Raw genomic sequence first — 20,552 nt, 5'->3', positions numbered from 1 at the left:
CCGTCCCAATGACTAACTACTTTTTCCGAGAAGAAATGTCTCCTAATTTCCAATCTAAACCTCCTCTGGTGCAACTTGAGGCCATTCCCTCTAGGCCTATTACTAGTTATCTGTGAGAAGAGGCCAACCCCCAGCTCCGCACAACTTCCTTGTTAGTTGTAGAGAGTTGTAGAGGTAGTTGTAGAGAGCAATAAGGTCTCCCCTGAGCCTCCTCTTCTCCAGACTATACTATCCCAGTTCCCTCAGCCGCTTCTCACAGGACCTGTGCTCCAGGCCCTTCACCAGCTTCGTAGCCCTGCTCTGGACACGCTCCAGGGCCTTGATGTCCTTGTACTGAGGGGCCCAAAGCTGAACACAGTACTCAGGGTACGGCCTCACCAGAGCAGAGCACAGGGGGATGATCACCACCCTGCTGCTGCTGGCTGCACTATTCCTGGTATAAGCCAGGATGCTGTTGGCCTTGTTGGCCACCTGGGCACACTGCCTGCTCATTTCCAGGTGACCATTGACCAACACCCCCAGATCCTTTTCCTCTGCACAGCTTTCCAGCCACTCTGCCCCAGGCCTGTAGCGCTGCATGGGGTTGTTGTGGCCAAAGTGCAGGAACTGGCACTCAGCCATGTCGAACCTCATCCCAGCACATAGAAACCAAAGTACCTGCAACAATGTAGGCAATGGAGGGAGGACACACATGGTGAGCTCTAATGACCTAAAAATGTGATAAAAAGTAAAACCACTGCAGCAGCAACTTCCCCTTGTCACTAGGTGCATTAGCATCCTGGTGGTTTCACCAGCACTTGACGTGACCAAGAACTCCATGAGACCAGGATGCTGTCAGACCCAGGCCTGGCCCTGGTGTGTTTGTGAAAATATTGTTCATCCAAAGCTGTCTTCCTAATATTTTGGTTAATCTTAGCAGACAGAAGAAAATGTAATATTGGAGAAAGAGACATTTTTCAGCATCAAGAGAGCTGCATGCATGCACAGCTTACCTGGACCTTTAATCTTCTGTGGTAAGACAGCTTGTTCAGGCAGCTGGACAGATATTGGGAGATGTCCATCTCTTGCCCTCAAACATCTTGCAGTCAGTACCTCTGCTGAATGCAGAATTCAAAACTCTTTATAGTCTACTTTATTGGCACTACCATGGCAAGCTTTACACCTTGGTCCAAAAAGTGGAAAGATGAACCTCACATTTAGTTGCTTTTTAACCCCCCTGAAATATTCATGTAGATGGAGGTGCCTCATTATCTCTTTTTCTTCCTTGCTTCCTCGACACATGCTGTTAGATGGTGATTACATTCTACAGTAACCATCAATAATCAGACCAATATGTAGCATTTGTACATTATTGTGTAAGAGCTGTGGGGGAAAAATAGAGAAGTAGGCATGGATGCCTGTGGGTAAGAGAGGGGCTGTGTACATGCTGGGAAAGATGGGCACCTTGTGGCACAGCAGAGCAGGTGCTGGAGAGGGGTGGGAAGGAGTGGTGGGTTGAACTATTTATCCTCGGCTGCACTAGAGGGAGATTTATGAGTAGGATGGGATGTTAAGCAATTACAAAATACTATAATACCATTATATAATGTGCTATATACACATACATACAGTATTTTAACCACAATTATACATATTGCATTGTAATAGGTATTATATGCCTTGGAATTATATTACTTTCTCTGACAACAATCCATTCAGCTGTGGTCAGCGACTCTAAAAGAGAACATGAAAAAGGAAAAGGGACATTCAGAGCCACATTAAGAACACATTTTCTGCAGTGTTTTTTCTATTTCTGTCCTCGTCCTTCTTCCACACATCACCTTTTTTTTTTTCTCACCTACATTCTTGTTGATTCACATCATTCTTCTCTTAATTTTTCTCTCCTTACAGAAATTTCCATTTTCTAGTCTCCATCTTACTCATACATGATTTTTTTTTTTTTATTATTATTGTAATGAAGCCTTAAAATTAGTTACCATTAGTCTTCAGCATTAATATGGAAGCAATATGAATGAGGAGTGTTACAAGTCTAGGACACATTGTTTGAAATTATTTTTAAAAGTTAGTCAGGTATCTCTTGGTCTGTTAAAGTTGGGATATTTTTGGAAATGCATCTGTAGAAACTCAAAAGCTTCAAATGCGTATCTGTGAATGGCAACATAGCTTGCAACAGACTGTGCGGTGCGAGCGTCCTGGTTTCACAGAATATGATTAATGTGGCCATCACTTAGGATTTTCATCTCCTCTGTCTTCACAATCTCATGCCAATTCATGTGGTGATAACCCTATGGAAATTACTGAGTCATTCACTAATGGACTGCTACCATTGTACATTTGACTTCCATCCCTCCATAGCAGCCACTAATCCCCATACATTGGCATCATTGCTGATCTCCACACAATTTTCAGTAGGTTCTCCAGAGGAAGAATCTTGTGAAATTTACTTGTGAAATCATTGAAATTTGCTTCTTTTCTTGGATGAATAAAAATTACCGTTCATGTCTCAGAACTGTCTTGCTCATTGGTGACAGATAGACCATATGCATCTGTGTACAGTGGCAGTAATAGGCTTGCGTTTTGACCACATGGGGACAGAGAGAGAAGATATACTTAACAAAAACATCTCACAGGCACAGTGGTTCAATCACGTGGATCCTCAGGTACCAGGGCTGAGAGGTTTCTGTGGGACAGATACCTGGTGGATAACAAAGTGTCTGAAATTGAATCCATTAGCCAGATTGTGCCAGATGAGCAATAAATCCTGAATTCTCGTAATTTTCTGTTTCCCATTCTGTAGAATCAGACTTGAATCACTAAGCCTAGTTTTATAAATGATGCATATAGCAATTATCCCCATTCCATCCTAAACATTGCATAGCATTAATCAGAAAAAGGTATTTGGATATCACGGGGGAACACAATGAATGCATAAAATTGTTTAGAGATGTAATCCCTTTTGTTGGCACACATTCGAGGTACCTTGCATGGTTATAAGCATCATGTTATCCCATGTCTTCTGCCTTGGCTCTATCTAGCCATTAAATAGATTTTTTTATTTTATTTTATTTTATTTTATTTTATTTTATTTTATTTTATTTTATTTTATTTTATTTTATTTTATTTTATTTTATTTTATTTTATTTATTTCAACATTTTTTTTTTATTTTAATTTTTTTTTTTATTTTAATGTATATATATATTATATTTTTATCACTTTAGTATTTATTTTGTCCTTCTCAGCATGCTCTGACCGAGCTGCAGGTGCTCTCCATGGTGCGGCTGTGTCACACGAAGGCATTTTCCTCCTCGCCTCGCTTTCCCTGGGTCGGCAGGCGGCACTCGGCGACCACGGATGGAGCCGGGCGTCCCCGCCTCTGCTCCTGTCGGGACTGAAACGCCGACAGAAGAAGCCCGGCTTTGCAGGCTGGCCAGAGAGGTTGTGCCATCACCCCGCATCTGCGTCCCCAAACAGAGCAGGACCGAGCCTCTACTGAAGGAGTGCTGTGCAGGATTGAGAGTCAGGCTGCGTTTCTGTCTGAAAAAGTGGTACAATGGGCTGTTCCGAGTGACATTGCCAAACTCAGCAGAAGAACAAGATAAGAGAAATAAAGGTTTTTATTGTTGCTGTTTTTTTCCTATTTTTTCACATTGCTGACTTTGTACGTGTGATAGCAGTCTGATGGTATCGGTCCTGCTGTTTACCCAGCTGCAGAGTATCCTTTCGAATGATTTGTGAGCTAGGCAGTAAGCCTCATTCTCTTCTATAACTCAGAAGGCTCAAAGGCCTGACAAAGCATTTGTGCCTTGCATGTTAACTATAGTTAACTGGCACTATTATTTGGAGCCCACAATGTGTGCCTTTCCGCACTGGAAAGGTTGCTTAAAGATTGAAAACTCCAGAGTTGCCAGAGTCAATTTGATTCTCTTGCTAGTGTGGACTATTCATACAGCAATAATAGAGGGGAAACATCTCAAAGTGCAGAAAAAAGTGACTGTGAAATACAATGTGTGGCAAGACAAAAATGGAGACAGCAGCTATGGATTGTTCAACTCAAGGGCATCTATGGAAGGGAGGCAGATGACTGGTTTATTCTGGGTTTATTCTACCTACATTGAAAAGATCCGTGTTTATACAATGCTGCTTAGGGCACATTAATGGGGCAGATAATGAGTCCTCCATCCTCCTTTTGAAAAGATATAAGATGGTAATTTGCTGCAGGCTAAAGCCTGGATTAAACGTTAGCGTAGTTGAAAAGTTGTAGTAATATTTTGAGGAAAATTTCAAAAAGAAAGTGCCATAAGATGTTTTCCAAACATTGGAATGTGGCTAGTCATGAAACTTCTCATGCAATCTCATATGAATATTCATGTTTTATTTCATGAAGTATTCCCTGCCATTCTGATGAAGTATTTCTGCAACTTGAGTAAGACATAACCCTGAAATCACACAAACCAGACCATACAAAATACTCATCTAGTATTTTGTGAAATATTTCATGAAACTACATAAAATATTTGTGCTACCATCCATGAAGTGTTCTCTCTTGACACCTTGTTAAATTCTGCAACATCAGTGGAATGTTACACAAAGCAAAAAGAAAGCAACACAGCCACAAGTTTAATGAAACATATGGGTAAAATCGACTTGTGTCCTCAAAGAAAGCATCCTTGAGTACGTGTCCCAAGCAACTGTAAGTTTGGAGAAGGAATTACACTGCTACCTTCCAGTGCTCAGGGAGCACTTCCACCTTGTTCTCACCACGTTGGGCAAAACTCAGTGCTCCTGCCACCAGCAGGTAGTTCTTTACAGCCTTGCCATTTAGTGAGAGGCAGTAATGTTTCTCCTTCTGGCACCTGAATACTTTCTAACATTATCTGTAGCTACAAATGATTAAGCAACTCCCTTCTAGCATGTTATTAAGTAAAAGATTTAATCACACATGAAGGATGAGCAGGTCTCTGGAATTATAGGGAGAATGCAAACACCATTTGTCTGTTATGGTGATAGGAACAAATCACCAGTTTTGTTTAATGTGAGTTTGCAAGTTCCTGGCAATATCTGAATCACGAAGGTTTCGAGACCATCTGCATTCACAGTAGTAAGTCTGCCATTGTGCTCATCCAGGTATGGCAGCCCAATGCAATGGTACCCATTTCTGCTAACAGGCTCTGACACCTTGTGCAGCAAAAAGAGTGAACAGACGTCCAACACATCTTATTTCAGACTCTGAACCATGTGTGCACAAAGCCTTCAATAAACTCTGAACAGCGGCAAACCTCGTAACATCGGCTGACACTGCCTTTCTTCACCGCCCACCTCCAGCAGAGAAGTTCAATCTGTCTGCACCAAACTGAGCCGAGGAAAACAGGGGCAGCATGCTTACCTGCAGGAACTCCAGTCCTCAGGTAGGCGTCAGGGTCTTTGAGCCAAATGCTCTACACAGACATCCAACAATTTGGCCTGTCTTACCCAGAAACCCAGCAGATGCTGATGATTGTCCCAGGACCCTCCTCACCACTTGCATCCTGTCTGATAAATTCAGAAGCAGCATTTCAGCCATGGATGCTGACTCACCCTCCTTGCTGAGCTGCCTGCCCTCCCGGGCCTTCCAGTGCTCCTGAGGCTGGTGAGACAGCTGTTGTAACCGCTTCCAAAACTGTGAGCGCTGTTCCACAGCGGGATGGCAGGTTGGCAGAGCAAAGGCCACATGGCAGCAAGCTGTGAGGACATCTCCACAACTTCTGTGTATTTGCAGTGGCATTTGCTATGGCGCGGAGCACTGTTTTCATCTGTGCTGGGTGGTGAGAGTGTGAAAATGGTGGACAGAAGGAGGACAGAAGAGAGAGCAGAATCAGGAGTATTTGAGGTTCATTTTTAGCTGGCTTTGGCAAAGTTCTCCACAGGTACTTCAGCAAAATTTCAGCATATGGGATTGAATACCTGAAATACTTGGAATATCTGTTCAAAACAGCAGTCAATATTGCCAGTCCCAGACAAAAGTTTGGATCTTGACTAGATTTGAGATAAATAATACCGCTCTAAGACTCTGAGCCACTCTAGTGAGAAAAATCATCCTAAATAGATTCAGACCTTTATTACATTGGAAAAAGTTTGATGGTAATTTGTATTTCCAATTACTCTAAAAAAAGGAAAATGTTATTTTCCTTTCTCTCATTTCTTGAACTAGAGAAATTAGACTGCCAAGGAAATTTTTCTGGCATAGCTCTAAGACTTTTATTGTCATGGGGATGTCAATTAATGTGCTAGATTGCTATGTTCTTAACTTAGCTGTGCCAGCAAAACTTCTGCATGTAGAACAGGTTTTATACTAATCCAAAAACTCAGAAAAACAACAATAACCAGGAACAGGACTTTGTTTAATAAATTGTTTTTGAAGTCTCCACTGCACTCCTTAATGTTTTTATCCTTGTAACCATTCTGTATTAAGTAAATGAATGTACAGGCATGTATTGCATGTGTAGAGTTTTAAAGATGTAATACTATACCATATAGGTTTTTTTTATTGCATTTAGAATCATAGAATATCCCAAGCTGGAAAGGACCCACAAAGATCATCAACTCCTGGCTCTGCACAGGGCCACCCAAAATCAGACCATATGGCTGAGAGTATTGTCCAAGCACTTCTTAGGACCATAGAATCATTAATGTTGGAAAAGGTCTCCAAGATCATCTTGTCCGACCATCCCCCTACCACCAATATCACCCACTAAACCATGTTGCTAAGCACCATGTCCAACCTTTCCTTAAACACCCTTATTCTTGAACTCCAGCAGGTTTGGTGCTGTGATCACTGCCCTGGGGGGACCGTCCCAGTGCTCGACCACCTTCTTCATGAAGAGCCTTTCCCTAACCCCCAGCCTGACCCTCGCCTGTCCCAGCTCCATGCCGTTCCCTTGGGTCCTGTTGCTGTCCCCAGAGAGCAGAGCTCAGCACTTGCCCCTCCGCTCCCCTCGTGAGGGAGCTGCAGGCCGCCATGGGGCCTCCCCTCAGCCTGCTCTGCTTGGGGCTGAGCAAACCCAGTGACCTCAACTGCTCCTCATACGTCTTGCCCTCCAGACCCTTCACCATCTTTTTAGCCCCAACTTTGGACACTCTCTAATAGTTTTAGGTCCCTCTTCTTCTGTTGTACCCTAAACTGCACGCGGTACTTGAGCTGAGGCTGCGCCTGCACAAGGCAGCAGAGGCCAGTCACTTCGCTTGACCAGCTAGCTGTGCTGTGCCTGATGCGTCCCAGGATATACATATAGTTGGCCATTTTGGCTGCCAGGGCACACTGTTAACTCATATTTAATCTGCCATTGACCAAAACCCCCAGACCACTTCCTGAAGGGCTGTTCTCCATCCCCTCATTCCCCAGATTGTACGTATAACTAGGGTTGCCCTATCCCAGGTGCAGAATCTGACACTTGCTCTTGTTAAATTTCATATTGTTGGTGATTGATGAGCTCTTTAATTGGTCAAGACCTCTCTGCAAGACCTCTCTATCCTTGAGGGAGTCAGACTGAGTATTATCCACAAACTAACTTATTTATGAAAGATCAGATCATTTATGAAAACATTGAAGAGAACTGGCCCTAAAGTGGAACCCCGGGGAACCCCACTAGTGACTGGGTGGTAGCCTGATGTAACCCCGTTTACCATAACCCTTTGAGCCCAATCTATTTGTATCTATAACTAATTTAAAATTTATTGGGGTGGCTGGTGGTGAGTAGATCCTGCAAATACATGTTGTAAGCTGCAAGCTGTTCCTTATGAAAAGTATTATTTCATATTTTGTTGGCTAAATACAAAATGTTATATACTTTGTAAACTCATCTGTCATACTCTACAAAAGCATACACAGCCCCATGAAAAGATTTTAGCCTATGCAATATAATGTGTACATGTGACTTATAGACTGTAAAGCATCCTCGTGAACAAATCGAATAATACTGAATTGGTAATTCTACCTTTTCCATTAGAAATATTTTAGTATACTTAGTAGAGTTCTCTCTTGCTTACCAGGGAATTTAGGATTGCTCAAGGACTTCAAAAAAACCCTGGAGAGGAACAGACTTTATAGCATTTTGCTAGATGCTTTGCACTGGAGCTCTGCAGCTGTCTCCTCTGCCCCAAGAATCTGTGCTCCTTGGAGCACATGAATATTCTGTGCTGAGTCAAAACCCTTGCTGTCTGCCAGCAAAATGTTGACAGTGCCCTTTGTTGGCTTCCCTTGGGACTTCATGCAAAGCACTTCAGAAATACAACAAACCATAGGATCCCTAAATGCTTCTAAACAAGACCAAATTAGAAAAAGGCTTCACATTGAAAACATAATTTTCAATTAGTGTCTATTCAGTGGGAATGGGAATGGGGCGGGGGAGAACTGGCATGTGAGATAAGCTGGATTTGTGAACATGCTTTGAAAATGCTTGCTGGCTAGCAGGCCTTTTTCCCCTTGTAAATGCTCACCTTGCTGTAATTTGGTGACATTTCCACAGTTGCAATATGCTCTGCTCTTGTACTTCAGGCAGAAGGGAACTCTGCCCAGCAGGAGGTAGACTTGCGACAGCCATCAGCAGACTGTGTATGTGTGTTGTACGCACAGGTGAGAGTTGCTGCACAGGATGAAAGCTAGGAAAGAAACAAGTCATTTCTCTCCTCAGTCCATCCCTATTAGTATCAACCAGTGCATTTATGAGAGCACTGAGCAGCGAAGCTGATGACTGAATGGGCCAGAGACCAAAGTGACATCTCATTCCATCCAGAACAGCACAGCATGACTTTGGTGTAACTGATGTAGGGAGTAGTTTTTCCATGGACAGATGACGCCAGTCAGCAGGAAAAGCACTGAGGACCCTTCACTGCCTGAGTGCATTTTGTCAGTGTTCTCTCTTGGCAGAGGAAGAGGAGAAGTTAGTTGCTGGTGCAGCTGTAATTAGTGGAGAGAGAGGCATGAAGTACATCACTTCAAAACTAACTACTGTTTCTTTTACCCTTTATTCTTTCATTCTGTCTACTCCCCAGCTTGTGGCAGCATTGAGTGTTTGTCCTAGTTTTATGAATATGTGTGAATGTACCTAGTTTTATGAATATGTGTGAATGTACCTGAATATGTGTGAATGGTTCTTTTCTCCCTCCTTTGCTTTTCTTGTTTACATTACTTTGTCTTGGACCTCCTTTAGAAGACCTCATTTTCTGCTTTGCCCCTCACTTTGCTTTGTTTCCTGTTGTTGCTGTTAGAAATCATCCCTTGCCTTTAATCTCAGGAAATAGCAGCCATCAAAATATATCAGCCTTGCCATCTTTTCCCTGGGCTGTGCCGTGATGCTTTGCCCAGTGCAGGGAGTCCTATCACTACTCATACATGCTGTGTAGTTTATATGCCCTCTCTCGGACCTTTCAAGGCACTTTGCTGGAGATGCTCCTTCACATCTCTCTGTGCATGCCTGGGACCTCGGGAACTCATCAGGTTAGTAGTGCCTTTCAGCTCATCATCTGGCCAGCCTGCTCAGTCCCCGCTCAGCTCACCACAGCCTGCCACAGAGATGAGGAGCGCTGCCTCTGGTCTGCATCATGCGCTTCCTTGTCTTCAGTTTCTATTCTGCCATGAGGGAATAAGATACTGATGGCATTTCTAATGACCAGGAGAACCATCACAGAACTTCTTAAAATAAAAATCTGAACATTCCTTTATTGAAGCTAAGGCCAACTAACATCTGGACAGTTGTTGCCTGGGTATTTGTGTGGAAACATGGAAGCTCCAGGATGCTCACTTTCTAGTTACACTCACTGTGGCGAAAGTGTGAAGATTCTGTGATACTGTTGTGAATATGGTTGAGTTTCTTTGCTTTCTCAAATGGAAAGAGGTAATTAGAACATGAACATAAGCAAGTGACAGGGAAAAGTGGGGAAGATACATCAAATGTTAATGAGTGAAAGGACTTCTATGTGCTGACAGATACACTTTGGTGAAGAGGATGCCTTAACTTTTAATAACGGAAACAAGAATGAAAGAACCTTACAATGAAAAGTTTTAAGAAAGTACTCCCAACTTTTGGAAACTTTAAAAAAACTTTTGAAGAAGGACATGAAGTTGTACTTTAAGAATTTCTTAAAGAAATGTAACTATTTAGAAATCTTCCTGTCTGATGAAGCCTCTCCAATTTGCCATGTTTATTTTCACTCAGGTATTCTTTCTGCAGTCAGATTGACAAAACCATGCTATTTTTCTTTAGAAATATTTGCCCGCGTGCTTTTCACCTCTGAATTTCTTGATTTCCCTTAAAAGAGCACGCTTTCTGTGCATGACCAGTTTGGGTCTATTCCGTGGGGGCCATGGAAAGAGGCAAGGGAATTGTTACCTCTCTTTCCAGTTTATACCTATGAGAAAATACACTAAAATATAACTTTCAAAAGTAGTCAGGAACGCAGCAGAAAGGTTAGTCTCCTGAGTATAAATACCAACAAATTACTGTGATACAGATAGACAGAAATACCAACATTCTATATTTTGAGTAAGGTAAGTATAAGAGAACTTTCCTGGTAAGCCAAGCCATTACTGGAACACTCCAAATAAATTTAGCACTAAGCTTAATTTTCCCTACTTCTTTTATTCAATTCCATCATTTTCCTTGGCATATATACCCTGTAAAAGCTGCTGAAACCAGACTAGAAGTGGTTCACTTATCATTTTCTGCCAATGCTTTAACTCTTAATTTACTTCTCACATATTTTCTTTGTTTCCCTCATCTATTTTCCAAGGCTCAGAGGCCAGAGAAGCTAATTATGTACACCCTCTTGTTATCTTTAACATCTCTGGCAGAATGGTACCTCAACTCTATAAACCGGCCATTTTTCTCTTTCCCTCAACATTTCATCTGCAACATATTCCAAACAAGGACCAGCTCCTTGATATAGTGCCACTTTTCTCTCTGTGCCCTTTAGAGAATCTCAAGCAACTGGTTTTGTAGTTTAAGTTATATCCTTTCATAATGGAAATCTGCAATCACAATATATCTTACAAATGAAAGAGAAAACTGAGTATAATGCATAGAAAAAGTGCAATATTCACTTCAGAATGTTACAGCTATCATGTTATCTCACAACAGTTTGGAAGGGCTCAATTGGAAGGGATTAACCTCAGTTCCCTCTTTGTCCTTTTAAAAAGGTGTGAACCAGTGACTAGTGAAGGTATCTGAGCATGAGCATTCACTAGCAAAGTCTGTGGACTGGCTAAACTTTTCCCCTTACCTTCTCACTTTTCTTTCTGCACTGAATTTACAACAGGATACCATTGAATTCTCAGCCCTTACCTGGTACTGACCAAAACAGCTACTTAGCTCAGAGTGAACAAGCTTGATGAGGAGATGCTCCACAGATGTGCAGCCCTTTTCCTCTTCCTTGGCTGTTTGATGCAGCACTGAGAACTGCCTCCTGGAGGGAACGAGCAGGCAGCAGCTCTCTTTAGCTCAGGGAACAATCCGAGCTTCTGCTTCTGGCAGAATGGGTTCAAATGTCTTGATTATTTACTGCTCATGGTTTGGCTAATAATACATGCTGGAGCATGAGGAGCTCTGAAAGAGAGACCTATGCTTCCCTTTATGTAGACATAAATATTGGCCACTGGCAAGGAAACAGCAAAAGGTTAAACTGCTTAATGTGCACTTGACAGAAGTGAACAATGCAGACTGTTTCCTCATTAGTTTTATCGGTCCCAGCAAGCCGTTCCAACTAATCCCTTTCTCTTGCCATTGAATTTGGCCCTTCTGGAAGCTAAATCAATGGGTAGTGGGTTATTTATATGTAGCTTGCAAAACAGCAAGACAAAATTAAATGTCTGAATCACAAACCGAATAGAAACTTGGGGAAGACCTGTGTTTTTCTCAGAACTCTACGTGCCATAGATGAATGTCTCTGATATCCTGTGTAAAGCAGGGATTAAGGACCTGGCATATTCTCCCTTCTGGATTTGGTTAGCCTTTCCTGGAGCCAACAGACAAACTAGTCAAATGTCATGTTCATTATGCCTCAAGTGATATGTACAGTGGAATATTCAACCAGTGTTGATTATTCATGATCCATGGACAATCTTTGACCACAATGCTGCTCAAACCAACCCTCACTTCTCATAGACCCCCCTTATATGTGAAAGAGGAATATGAATGTCCTGCATCAGATATTCACATGCGACACTTTTGCACCTGACAGAAAAGTTTGGTGTCAGAGATAAAATAAACCAAACTTTTTTGGTTCATCCCTATTAAAACCCTGTATGACTTCAATTAAATATTTTATTGTAAACAGACTGTGGGTTTTTCTATACTCTACTGAACAGCTGCAGTGTTCTCCCCTGTGTTCGCTGCATTTCATTGGCAAGTCAAAGGATTTATGAGAAGGATTATATGACATGGTTGCCTGTGATAGCAGGGGACTGGACTCAATGACCTAGGCACTCCCTGCCAATCCTATGTCCCTATCTATTTTCCTGTGATTCCTGTAGAGTATGTCAATTATATTAGGATTGCTGGCATGAAAACCACAAGGCTAATCTGTTTTATTATTGCCTTATCCATTTTGAGCTGGCATATCCATATCACAGCGTTTGATTTTCTGTTGTCTTGCCGCTTATGCTGTCATTTAAACTTACCCATAAAGGGTGTTGAAACTCAACTGAATCAGAATGGAAAAGCTTGAAGCTCATTTTGCACAGATGTAAAATGATTGCTCAGGCAGGGGGATATCAGCCCCCCGCGTATGTGTTGATACACCGAAGCTCTAAAGCCATTTTTAGCCTGTTGGTCTGTGAAGTGTCCTCTTTCAACAGCTTAACACTACAAAGTGTAGACACCCCTATGGAAACAGAGGATCAGGGTGTTCCAAGCAGCGGATTATGAATGCAGGAGAACTTTTTTGCAGTGAGGTTTTTTTTTGCAGGAGAATTACCATAGTAAATAAACATGTAGTTATGAGAGCAAAGGAACTAATGAAGTCTGATTTCTGATGGTTTTGTGTACTGTTGTTTTTTCTACTACTCAGTAGGGCACAAGCTGCAGGTGAGGATTTTCAGACAGTTTTCTTAATGTAGGCTATCTAATGTAGAGTGAGGGTGATCATATCTCAAAAATCCTTGTTTTCTCAGATAAGAAAAATACCAGTTAAGAATATTTACTTTCCAGTGTTGCTGCTGGGCAGGCTAACCATGACAAAGAAGCAGTAGTCTTTCCTATGACCTGTCCATTAAGATGGCCTGGTACAGTGCACTGTCATACTGTTCAGGAGCAAAAGTGCTGCCATGTAGCCCATATACACGCACCATGGTCAGTTCTGCAGCTGTTTAGCTGGGAGGAACTATCAATTTAGAGACAGGACTGCACGTACTTCCTATGAGATGTTGGCTGCTTTTACAAGTGCTGTTATAAAGCTGCTTGCTTTCAGTCACTGTGGAACTCCTCATCAAAGAATAAGCATTTTTTTTATTTATTTTTTTTTTGTTATGATGAGGGTATAATAAAGCATCCATGACCCACTCAAACATGTGAATCTTCAGCATGCCTCTGAGTAACTCTTCAGCTCTTTGATTATATTAAGGCTCCAAAGTGAGCATTTTGTTGGCCTCTGTGGAGTAGAGAAAATTAGATTGCTTTATACTGCTTGGTTATTTTATTATAATAAATGAATTGGAGATTGAGCTCTTTAATTAATATCTGTAAAAGAAAGGGAAGGATCCACTATCGAAGCTGCTGGGCTGCTTCAAGAAGAGGGTGAGAGTTAGAAGGAGCCAGAGAAAAGGAAATAAAACGCCTTCCTGAAGGACATACTCATCTTATGTGCAAGCACCATGGGGAGCAGGATGCCTTTTCAGTGGAGGTCACATCTCAGGACCATCACAGAGAGAAAATGATGGTGTCATTTGGGTCAGCATCATCTTTTGTCTGAGTCAATTTCTCTGAGGGTTCCCAAAGCAACTGAACTGTGTCAGTTTAGCCTTCTTGCCCTTTGGGGATCTGTGTGTAAGTATTGCGGTCTTTTTCTATGTGGCAAAGTGAAGCAGCACAAGCTGACAGAGCAAGGTGACAGCAAATGGGTCAACAGATTCTGAAAACAATGTTCCTGTACCCTCTCTGCTTCTGCACATGGTGTAAATGCAGTTTGCCAGTTATTTGTATTTGTAGATTTGTAAAAAAATTACCCCGTTTTTTGCTGGAGGACCAGAAGAGTAGACTGGCAGCTTTCACAGTTCCTTGTAAAGGCTGGGAGGTGTTACACTTCTAACACACGACCTTTCTTCCAGCATGGGTGGCCAGTACCAGTGTAGGCCTCTTACAGTTGTAACACAAAACTGGCTCAAACACACAGAAAACTATGAAGATTAAATACCTCCAAGCTGAAACCTCAACAATCAATACTTCCCTTGTAAACAATGAATATGAGTATAAACTAGAAGCTTAAAGGAAGAAAGGACGCAGCTATTCTTTGGTAAAATGCAACAAATCAGAAGAACATTTGAATGATAAATACAACTCAAAATCTTCAGTCTCTTTGGCAGCTCATTCATCTTCCCAACATGCCAGCATGAATGCTCAACATTCAAAAGAATCTTTTATGTCATTTTCGCCCTTTCTGTCGCTGTCTCCACTTACAGCTTGATTTCAGATATTAGCAAGGTTCAGGGATGCACCTGGGTCAGTTCAACTTGAGCTCAGATGAACAGTGGTGCCTGACTTTCATGAGTAGATATTTTGGTGTCTTTTGGTGTCACTAGCATCTAGCCAACTTTTGCACATCCTAAGACGGCAGGTTTAAATCTGTGTTGCTACTACTGCTGCCTCAGCCTTAATGAATTCAGCTATTATTGATTCACTGGGCTGGAAGAATCCACCTCTGTGTCACTGGCTCTAGAAATGTTCCCACAGCAGCTCAAGAGATGTTTCTCTGAAAGAGCCCAAATGTAGCTTGGCTACATTAAAGGTAGAATCAAGCAAAAATGTTCAGGCTGCCAGGCTGGGTGAAGGTTAAAAGGGCTATGATCCAGACCCACAAAACTACTTCAGATGAGCTGTTCCAAGGACTCATTCACCCATGGGAAAGTAGGCTTGCCCCTCCGTCATGGACAGTGCAGAAAAATGGCACAACAGCTGCCATGTGTCTTTTTTCCAAACCTGTTCCAGACAGGCTTGAGGAGGGGCGGGAAACTCAGGGCTGACTTGAAGCAGAATCCTTTGGTAATTAAGATCTGACTGGCTGGATGACTCTGACAAACTTCTGAAGCATTGAACTGGAGGACCAGGAGCAGATTCTTTTTTGGCATGCTAATACAAGCCTGTGCTGCGATCGGCTCCAAAGAACCATGTAAATGCAAATGAAGCCAGAAGATGAGTTTGTGGAACAAATACCAAGTTTGTCTCTGATTCTCTTTGCTTTGATGTCTGCTACCAATTAAAAGATAAAAAACTTTTACAGTACATATAAGTCCAATTAGATCTTGTAATGAAATCCTCAAGTGCTACTGAGGTGGAACTTGCAATAATTAGTTTTGATACATAAATAAAATTTCCAGATGGAATTTGTTCTTTTAAGCTCATGTTCTTCTTTTAGTTCATAGTGTTTTATTATTTCACTGATGTGTGAGAAGTGGCTTCCAATGTTTCTGTTCCCTTGGCTCTTACAGACTCTATGCTAATGTGTTAAAAAGAACTAGAATTAATGACAAATTTAATAAGCAATTGTTCTAGAGGCAATGCAATGAACTGGCTTTCTAACTTTAAGAACAGGTGGAAAACATCCATAACTCCTTAGTTCCACCCCTTCGTCTATCCAGGGAAGGGCAAAGAAACTACTGATCATCAAGGCACTGAGCGCATGACATAGATTTTGCAAGTGAACAGTCAGAAGCCGTAGCTGGCTAAGATGTTGCTCTTGGCGTTATGATGGGTGTTGTGAGCAGCTAATTTCAAACACTGCAGAGAGGAATCTGTTTTGTGAGTCTATTTGTACAAAAACCCACATATATGTCCCCCCCTTTTATTTATTTATTTATTTATTTATTTATTTATTTTTATTTAATGTATTTATGCAGGTAGACCTTAAACCTGACAAATTAAACAGGACTTTTCTCACCTGCTACTTGTGATGCTCCTTTAAGACTCATTTCCACTTAAACAGTTTACATTGGAGCCACACACAATAAGACAGAGAAAGGATGGTCTTTTGGATAAGATATGGCACAAGAAGTTAAGATTGTGCAAGCTCCCTTTTCCATGCTGCATGTTAATTAGCTGACACGGACCATCATTTAGGGTGAGATTCTGGGGCATGAACATCCCCCTTCTGCTCTGGCAACTTAGGCCGTTCAGGTGCTTAAGTCCCTGATTTGAAAGAGCAGTAAGAGTTGTAGACATCTCTGTGATCTAAACTGCAGGCATAAAATTGTGTCTACTGAACGACTCCTTATTCACGATGTGGGAATAATAATATTTACGTAACTTATAGCTGTGCTGTGAGACCAAACACATGAATATTTATAAGAAACATACTGAAATCCAGCTAAGTGTTGGTTTAGCCTTTGTTAAACAGGAATGTTTTAGAGTGTATGTACCATGGTACTGGGAAGTCATTGACAGTATACAAAAGATAGAGAGGTGCTTATTACTACTGCACCTCTGGCTTACCTTCAGCGTTCATATAAGTCAAAGGGCAGGGGCTCTCAGGCTTTTGCAGGATTCAATGCTTAGTATCGCAGAAGTTACCAGGTCTGGCTGCTCTAAAAAGTTCTGTGCCCAGGCTGCTGCTTTTCCACCTCAAAAGTCACTTCTCTGGACCCGAGCCTTGGCTGCCTTATTGGTGTACTTCTCATGCTGTCTTCTTGCTTTCTCCTGACTGACATCCTGGGCAAGTAATTTTAGCTCTGTCAAAATAATTTAATGCTACATCCTTGCTGCATGTCTCAGGTTTTATCATTGCTGCCATAAAGGGAAACTCAAGAAAGGTTTGGGCATGTACGCTTCAGATCTAAGCCAGTGCAGACAGCAGAAGAGGGAAAGGCCAGGCTTATCAGCCCACAACACAGCCTGTGGCCACAGGAAACCTTTCTGAGAAGCAATCCATCACCTGCAAGGGGCTGGGAGTTGGTGGAGATGATACAACAGTGTGCCTTATACTTCATGATAGCCTCAGGTGGTTATAACACCTTCCTGCCCCAAACACTGTGGAAGTCCCTATGAAGGACTGCTCACTGGACTGGTTCTCTAAATATATTTAAAGTTAATACAGGAAGGTTAAGCCACTTCTGGTCCAGTGATAATGGTTATTCCAACGGGAATATTTTCACCTTCCCAAACTGTGGATCTAGGCCATTTGCCCACCTTCACAATCTCACTACAAAGTTGCTAATTTAGTATCTTTGACCACATAATTGCACCAACTTCCACAGCTTTTGGTGGAGAAGAGGGATGTGCACAACTGGCTTCATTCCATCTCACCCGAGGTGTGTAAGTCAGGTACCTCTGCTGGTGATTGAGATATACCCAGATATCCATAATCAAGGGAAAGAAAGAGGCACCTCCAGAGGATAACACAGATTTAGTTAGTGAAAGGCAGTTTTGTAGGAACATCCCTTAAATTAACAGGACATGACAGCTAACTGAAGTAACACCTGTAGTCCAGAAGCCATACAGATGCATTAACATGGCTCTGTATCCCCCATTTCCAACAAAAGCAGCTCTCTGAAATGTGCTGGGTTTGAATGATACACCTTGTTTATGCACTTCTTCCAAAGCACAGCTGGAACCAAGCCAATTTACAATGTTGTTTCAGTATCTGGCAAATAACTGTCAGTGAATTCCCAGCTCAGAATACAGCTGATAGCAACGTGGATACAAAAGTCTGCTTTTCTCCCAGCCAGCAGACAACAGGCATTTTTCATTCCAGGACTGTTTAGGCAGTGAAAATATCAGCCATTTGATGAGATGCTCCTTAGAGCAATTTGAAATAAATTAGTGAAAACAAAAGACAAAACTTGCTTACGATCACTCTCGGCAATCCTGACCACAATAAAAGGCCATTTATAAAACAAATCAATCAAAATTTCATTTCTTAGAGGGCAAAAGAAATATCCATGTACAAAAGATACTGAATCTCATAAAAAACATGGTCTAAGGATATGTTACAACCTACCATTTACAGGATAAGCAAGTTCAGTTACCTTAAGAATTGCAGGGTACCTGAATATTCACTGCATGTCATCCTCAAGGAGGATGCATTTTCATTCAGCAAAAACAGGTGAAACGTCCTCTTCAAAACCACTGCCAGGGATCAGGCTTGCTTGAGCAAGGCAGCAATCCAGCCAGGGCGCCTGCTCTCAGTGCTAATTAGGAAGTGCAAAAGCAGCCCAGCAGTGGTGGCTGGGCCCGTGCCCTCAGCTCCAGTGGCCAGCAGGGACTTGGGGTGGATCATGCCTGTGGACACACCAACCCAAGGCAGGTGTTCCTCAGCTGGGAACAGGAGGTGAAGCAGCAGTGCACATTGCCAGGGTTTCCAAGAGGGACCTGGATGGTCATTTCCTACAGCAGACAGACTCTTTTTTTTTTTTTTTTTTTTTTTTTTTTTTTTTTTTTTTACAGCTGGTTTGCACCTGTCACAACACACTTTATCCCTCCCTAACGAGGTCCTTAGAGAATGATAAGACGGGTGACAGAAGGCACTGGGAGCAACAGCACGGTCAGCCCTCGGGTGACACTCCTGCTGCAGCTACAGCAAAGCTCCCAGCTCACACCTGACCTCCCTGTGTCCTTGGCAGGGTGGTGCAGACCCTGTGAAGGAGAGGAGCTGGGCATCACGCTTCCAGCCCACAACGGTGTGCTGTGGTGCCCTATCCCCTTGGTCAAATAATGACAGAACTAAAGAAGTGGAACGGAGGTGTTAGTGCACACAAAAAATAAGACTTTCTTCTTTGCACACACGGAGCTCTTCCTTCTCCCTCATCACAGAGATTTGCTCAAACCTGCAAACACGGTTTTAATTGAAGAGTCTAAATCATCAATCATGAAAAAGAGCTTGCCACATTCTGTGCTGCCTACCACCTGCTTACAAGGAAAAAATAGAAAGTACCAAACGAGCATATGAATTGAATTGTACTGAAAATTTACTCAGTCAATCTTTCGGGACCAATTCTTGTCTCTCAGAACTGATTTCACTGCACTATTTGTCTTGGTAATATAACCAGAAGTGCTTTCTTCCTTCTGGGAATTGAAATGCCTGTTGCTTTAACCTCTCCTGCACAGCGGCTGAAAACACAGGGGCTGTGTTACCTACTGGGCAAATTCTTAGCCATTAAAACCTCTCTTCTCCATCGTGGCCCACTTTAAGGTACCCTCTGTTCTTTACAGAAAAGACAGCCATTGGGCCCATTAAACCTTTCCTTCGGAGATGCTCAGTCCGGCATGTGCCAGCTCTAACTGGGGCTGCTGGCCAGCAGTGGGCAGCGATACAATTCCAGAAGGTCATGAAAGCATCCTCTGCATGGCATTAGATCAACGCAGCCAATTAAGTGCTGCAGATATTTTCCTTTGTTCCTGAAGGAAAAAATGATTTATTTGTAGCCAAAGCCTCTAGTACCTCTATACAGTACCCAAACGCCGGAGTTTTGGTTGCTGTTAGAGAAGAGCCAGGCACACAATGGGAACTGCTGGCTTGCTGTCAAATGTCAGCGTGGTGCCTCAGTCAGACTGAACCCAGCTCCGTGGACTTGGAGAGCAGTAACCTGGAGATTGCATTCCTATATCTAAGCAGAATGGGCCTCTTGGATCTCAGGGCCACTCTCATGGGCTGTTGTAAATTGCATTTGTAGCAACTGCTCTGCTGGTTTATGAGAGTGGAAGGGAGGCTGGAGCAGCTCATAGCACCGAGGAACCGTCCTGCACAAGAAGAATCACATTGTAGTGACGAATATAGCCTTGGTGTGGCAAAGAGAGAGTCAGCAGACAGAGGAGGAAGGGGCAAAGGTGAGTTGGTCAGAACATAGGAGCAATATTGAGATGCGCCTTGTGTGGACCAGAGGATGCAGTTGTTTGAGATACTAGCAAGAAAGTCATTAATACAAAGAGGTCCTGGTATGCAGCCACGTGGCATTTTTCAGTTAGCCCTCAGCTACCAATAATTTTGCAAAGACATATCTTCTAGCATATTTCTATTGATCTTTGCAGTACAAGAAAATCCTTATGCCAAGAACCGGGCTTTCCTCCTGTCTTCATATTTCCCTCAGAGACTCTGCTTTCAGATATCCTTGGTATCATCTCTTGCCTTTTCCTGACACTTCTTCTGAGTCTTATTCTCCAAGATTGATCTGTCTGTGGTGTGCATGGGAAATCCTCACATGTCCACTCTACACCAGCCTCTAGTCCAAGCAATTTCTCACCTGCCGCTGCTGTGATCTATGGGAACAATATATATTGATTAGTGGCTGGACATGAAACTGTGCAAGGCTGAAGGACGCTTCTTTTATTGAGAACCAATTCCCTGCTTGCTCCATTTTCCTGCTATGAGCTCCAGAAGC

The sequence above is a fragment of the Aythya fuligula genome, chromosome 5, assembly GCF_009819795.1.
Source record: "Aythya fuligula isolate bAytFul2 chromosome 5, bAytFul2.pri, whole genome shotgun sequence".
Classification (NCBI taxonomy): domain Eukaryota; kingdom Metazoa; phylum Chordata; class Aves; order Anseriformes; family Anatidae; genus Aythya; species Aythya fuligula.
This window is presented reverse-complemented; position numbering follows the sequence as displayed.